The sequence below is a fragment of the Scyliorhinus torazame genome, chromosome 27, assembly GCF_047496885.1.
Source record: "Scyliorhinus torazame isolate Kashiwa2021f chromosome 27, sScyTor2.1, whole genome shotgun sequence".
NCBI classification, from domain to species: domain Eukaryota; kingdom Metazoa; phylum Chordata; class Chondrichthyes; order Carcharhiniformes; family Scyliorhinidae; genus Scyliorhinus; species Scyliorhinus torazame.
In genome coordinates, this window is record NC_092733.1 from 1684127 (window position 1) to 1689663 (window position 5537).

Sequence of the window (5537 nt, forward strand, 5' to 3'; positions counted from 1 at the left end):
TTCTGAATTCTCCCTCCGTACCCGAACAGGCGCCGGAATGTGGCGACTAGGGGCTTTTCACAGTAACTTCACTGAAGAGTTAATGTAAGCCTACTTGTGACAATAAAGATTATTATTATTATTAACAGCGCAACAAGGGCATTGCTGATCAGGGAAACTGGTAACTAGTGTGCGAGGCACCTTTTTTTACGCAGAGGGTGGTAAATACGCTGCCTGGGGAGGTGGTGGGAGCAGGTACGATCGCGGCATTTAAGGGAAATCTAGACAGATCTCTGAACAGGGTGGGAATGGAAGGATACGGACTCCGTAAGTGCAGACAGTTTTAGGTTAGGCAGGTACCATGGTCGGGGCAGGCCTGGAGGGCCGAAGGGCCTGTTCCTGTGCGTATTGTTCTTTGTTCTTGTTCTTTGTCCCATGCCTACAAAGGGGCCGCCCTACAGCAGGGGCCACCCTACAGAAAGAGGCCCCACCCTACAGAAAGAGGCCCCACCCTACAGGGGGAGCCCCACCCTACAGCGGGGGCCCCACCCTACAGCAAGAGGCCCCACCCTACAGCAAGAGGCCCCACCCTACAGCAAGGGCCCCACCCTACAGCGGGGGCCCCACCCTACAGCGGGGGGCCCACCCTACAGCGGGGGGCCCACCCTACAGCGGGGGCCCACCCTACAGCGGGGGGCCCACCCTACAGCGGGGGGCCCACCCTACAGCGGGGGGCCCACCCTACAGCGGGGGGCCCACCCTACAGCGGGGGGCCCACCCTACAGCGGGGGGCCCACCCTACAGCGGGGGGCCCACCCTACAGCGGGGGGCCCACCCTACAGCGGGGGGCCCACCCTACAGCGGGGGGCCCACCCTACAGCCGGAGCCCCACCCTACAGCGGGGGCCCCACCCTACAGCGGGGGGCCCACCCTACAGCGGGGGGCCCACCCTACAGCGGGGGGCCCACCCTACTGCGGGGGGCCCACCCTACTGCGGGGGGCCCACCCTACTGCGGGGGGCCCACCCTACTGCGGGGGGCCCCACCCTACAGCGGGGGCCCCACCCTACAGCGGGGGGCCCACCCTACAGCGGGGGGCCCACCCTACAGCGGGGGCCCCACCCTACAGCGGGGGGCCCACCCTACAGCGGGGGGCCCACCCTACAGCGGGGGCCCCACCCTACAGTTTAGGATTAGTGAAGCTGGCACATTTTCTTCCTGGGGAGTCGTTGCTGCCGTTCCTCCAGGGAGAGTTCTGAATCCTGATTTATGATTCTGATTCCAGCTCTTTTGTGGGAAGCTTAGGACTGTTAACATGATTGGAACAAAATACAGTCTGTATATCTGAAAATAAATGAAAAAACGCTGAAAATACTCAGCAAGTGAAACAGGATCTGCAGAAATTCACCAGACGATGTTTCGGCTGTTGTCTTGAAAATGTCTTTTATTTTGTGATTACTCCCTCATGTCTTTTGTTTACCTCGTCTGCTATTTCCCTCCCTCTGATGTTGTTCCTTTTTTAAAAATGCTGCTCATGTGTTTCCCAAGGTTCAAAGGCCCGAACCTAATCCTGCACTTCCCCAAACAGCCACTGGGTGCCAGCCAGACCAAACAAACCAAGCTGGGAGCGGCTTGGGCCCAGATTAGGAGCAGGTCGAGGTGCAGCGTTGATCTGAATCAAACAACATCCCTGGATTCCTGTAGAACTGGCCCACAATCTGAACACCTCTCCACGTGTGCTCCTCCATGTCCCGGGGGTTACTGAATACCAGCCTGCGTTGAAGCAGCGGGTTTCAAACTGCTGCGGCTCTTTTTCAATTGGGCAAGCTCCCGCCTGCTCATTGCGGAGGTTCAGGCTGCACGAAGCCCACCGGGAGACCCACTGGTGGCCGTCCGTGTCCTTTGTGATCATCGTAACAGAGGGGAAGTCCCAGGTAATCCTGCAGCGCAGCCGAGGTGCAACGCCTGGGCAAATCTCTAACACCTGGGTCAAGCCACAACGAGGCCGCAGCAGCCAAGGGGCAGCCCGCTCGGTTTTGAGCAGAATTATATTTCCCACGCTAATTAAACTTTGTGCAACATCACTCCTCCTGGCACACACCAGTCAGCAAATGGAGATCTAATTATTGCCACATGTATCTGAGTGAGGCCTGGGGTTCTGCGACTGAAATTGGAAAGTGTTGTGGGTGTGACAGGAAGCACAGTGTCAGCATGTCCCGAGTCAGTCAGCAACTGATTATTTTTAAAAAGAGAGTTTACAAAGAGATTCAGTGCAGCTTTCTTCCATTTCTGTAAAATTGTAAAAAAAATCCGCTTCTGAAGGTGCAGATTCTCCCTGGGGTACAGTTCCCCCTCTCCTGACTCTCCCTGGGGTATAGTTCCCCCCTCTCCTGACTCTCCCTGGGGTACAGTTCCCCCTCTTCTGACTCTCCCTGGGGTATAGTTCCCCCCTCTCCTGACTCTCCCTGGGGTACAGTTCCCCCTCTCCTGTCTCTCACTGGGGTACAGTTCCCCCTCTCCTGACTCTCTCTGGGGTACAGTTCCCCCTCTCCTGACTCTCTCTGGGGTACAGTTCCCCTCCTCCGCCCCTGGGTACAGTTCCCCTCCCCGCCCCTGGGTACAGGTCCCCTCCCTGCCCCGGGGTACAGTTCACCTCCCCCGCCCCTGGGTACAGTTCCCTTCCCCCGTCCCGGGGTACAGTTCCCCTCCCCGCCCCGGGGTACAGTTCCCCTCCCCGCCCCTGGGTACAGTTCACCTCCCCCGCCCCTGGGTACAGTTCCCCTCCCCGTCCCGGGGTACAGTTCCCCTCCCCGTCCCGGGGTACAGTTCCCCTCCCCGTCCCGGGGTACAGTTCACCTCCCCCGCCCCTGGGTACAGTTCCCCTCCCCGTCCCGGGGTACAGTTCCCCTCCCCGTCCCGGGGTACAGTTCCCCTCCCCGCCCCTGGGTAGTTCCCCTCCCCCGCCCCTGGGTAGTTCCCCTCCCCCGCCCCGGGGTACAGTTCCCCTCCCCCGCCCCGGGGTACAGTTCCCCTCCCCGCCCCGGGGTACAGTTCCCCTCCCCGCCCCGGGGTACAGTTCCCCTCCCCGCCCCGGGGTACAGTTCCCCTCCCCGCCCCGGGGTACAGTTCCCCTCCCCGCCCCGGGGTACAGTTCCCCTCCCCGCCCCGGGGTACAGTTCCCCTCCCCGCCCCGGGGTACAGTTCCCCTCCCCGCCCCGGGGTACAGTTCCCCTCCCCGCCCCGGGGTACAGTTCCCCTCCCCGCCCCGGGGTACAGTTCCCCTCCCCGCCCCGGGGTACAGTTCCCCTCGCCGCCCCGGGGTACAGTTCCCCTCGCCGCCCCGGGGTACAGTTCACCTCCCCCGCCCCTGGGTACAGTTCCCCTCCCCGCCCCTGGGTTGTTCCCCTCCCCGCCCCGGGGTACAGTTCCCCTCCCCGCCCCGGGGTACAGTTCCCCTCCCCGCCCCGGGGTACAGTTCCCCTCCCCGCCCCGGGGTACAGTTCCCCTCCCCGCCCCGGGGTACAGTTCCCCTCGCCGCCCCGGGGTACAGTTCCCCTCGCCGCCCCGGGGTACAGTTCACCTCCCCCGCCCCTGGGTACAGTTCCCCTCCCCGCCCCTGGGTTGTTCCCCTCCCCGCCCCGGGGTACAGTTCCCTCCCCGCCCCGGGGTACAGTTCCCCTCCCCGCCCCGGGGTACAGTTCCCCTCCCCGCCCCGGGGTACAGTTCCCCTCCCCATCCCGGGGTACAGTTCACCTCCCCGCCCCGGGGTACAGTTCCCCTCCCCATCCCGGGGTACAGTTCACCTCCCCGCCCCGGGGTACAGTTCCCCTCCCCGCCCCGGGGTACAGTTCCCCTCCCCGCCCCGGGGTACAGTTCCCCTCGCCGCCCCGGGGTACAGTTCCCCTCCCCGCCCCGGGGTACAGTTCACCTCCCCCGCCCCTGGGTACAGTTCCCCTCCCCGCCCCTGGGTTGTTCCCCTCCCCGCCCCGGGGTACAGTTCCCCTCCCCGCCCCGGGGTACAGTTCCCCTCCCCGCCCCGGGGTACAGTTCCCCTCCCCGCCCCGGGGTACAGTTCACCTCCCCGCCCCGGGGTACAGTTCCCCTCCCCGCCCCGGGGTACAGTTCCCCTCGCCGCCCCGGGGTACAGTTCCCCTCGCCGCCCCGGGGTACAGTTCCCCTCGCCGCCCCGGGGTACAGTTCCCCTCCCCGCCCCGGGGTACAGTTCCCCTCCCCGCCCCGGGGTACAGTTCCCCTCCCCGCCCCGGGGTACAGTTCCCCTCCCCGCCCCTGGGTTGTTCCCCTCCCCGCCCCGGGGTACAGTTCCCCTCCCCGCCCCTGGGTTGTTCCCCTCCCCGCCCCGGGGTACAGTTCCCCTCCCCGCCCCGGGGTACAGTTCCCCTCGCCGCCCCGGGGTACAGTTCCCCTCGCCGCCCCGGGGTACAGTTCCCCTCCCGCCCCGGGGTACAGTTCCCCTCCCCGCCCCGGGGTACAGTTCCCCTCCCCGCCCCGGGGTACAGTTCCCCTCCCCGCCCCTGGGTTGTTCCCCTCCCCGCCCCGGGGTACAGTTCCCCTCCCCGCCCCTGGGTTGTTCCCCTCCCCGCCCCGGGGTACAGTTCCCCTCCCCGCCCCGGGGTACAGTTCCCCTCCCCGCCCCGGGGTACAGTTCCCCTCCCCGCCCCGGGGTACAGTTCCCCTCCCCGCCCCGGGGTACAGTTCCCCTCCCCGCCCCGGGGTACAGTTCCCCTCCCCGCCCCGGGGTACAGTTCACCTCCCCGCCCCGGGGTACAGTTCCCCTCCCCGCCCCGGGGTACAGTTCCCCCTGTCCTGAAGGTGCCGGCTCTTCCTGGTGCAGTGTGTGTGGATGGATTCACTAACCTCCAATATGGTCTACCATGAGCATTGACCCCATCAGCAGATTACTGTCACCCCCGATCCTGTCCTCAGCCCAGCCCTGGATACTGACGCACAGACCTAGCTCCTGCTGTCCTCTGCTGGGCCTATTCATAACACCTACACCCGCCCCCCCACCGTTCTCGGGTATTATGGGGTATGGAGCAGGGGTTGGGGGAGGGGGTGTTGTAGTACAGATCAGACACCTGTCTGAACAGCAGAGCCCATTCCGAGCGTTGAAAGGCCCCTTTCCCACGGCAGCGCTCCTGAACTCTTACCTGAGTGCTCGTCCCATTGAAGAAAACACAGGGAAAGCCGGCATATCAGCTGGTTTATTAAAGGCCCAATAGTAGGAGGCGAAAGCTCCCGCCAGTGTAACCTGACCCAGCGCGATGACAAAATTGGTGAGCCAGAAGAAGAGGAAGACGTTGTAGAATTGGAACAAGATGAGGTATCGATGATAATAAGACTCTCCGCCATAGAACGCAAAGAGACACTGTGCCCCTGGGCACTGCCTTGTGGTGTTGGAAACATTGAAGGTCTAGAAGGAGAACAACAATAAGTCATGATCATAGAATTTACAGTGCAGAAGGAGACCATTCGGCCCATCGAGTCTGTACCGACCCTTGAAAAGAGCACCCGACTTATAAACATGCCTCCACCCTATCC

The 5537-nt window shown here is 63.8% G+C and overlaps 1 protein-coding gene across 1 annotated transcript in view; it reads right to left on the reverse strand.

Moving 5' to 3' along the window:
• slc44a2 (solute carrier family 44 member 2 (CTL2 blood group)) overlaps positions 1-5537 on the reverse strand; it is a 143583-nt gene that overhangs the window by 36578 nt on the left and 101468 nt on the right. The window lies entirely within an intron of this gene.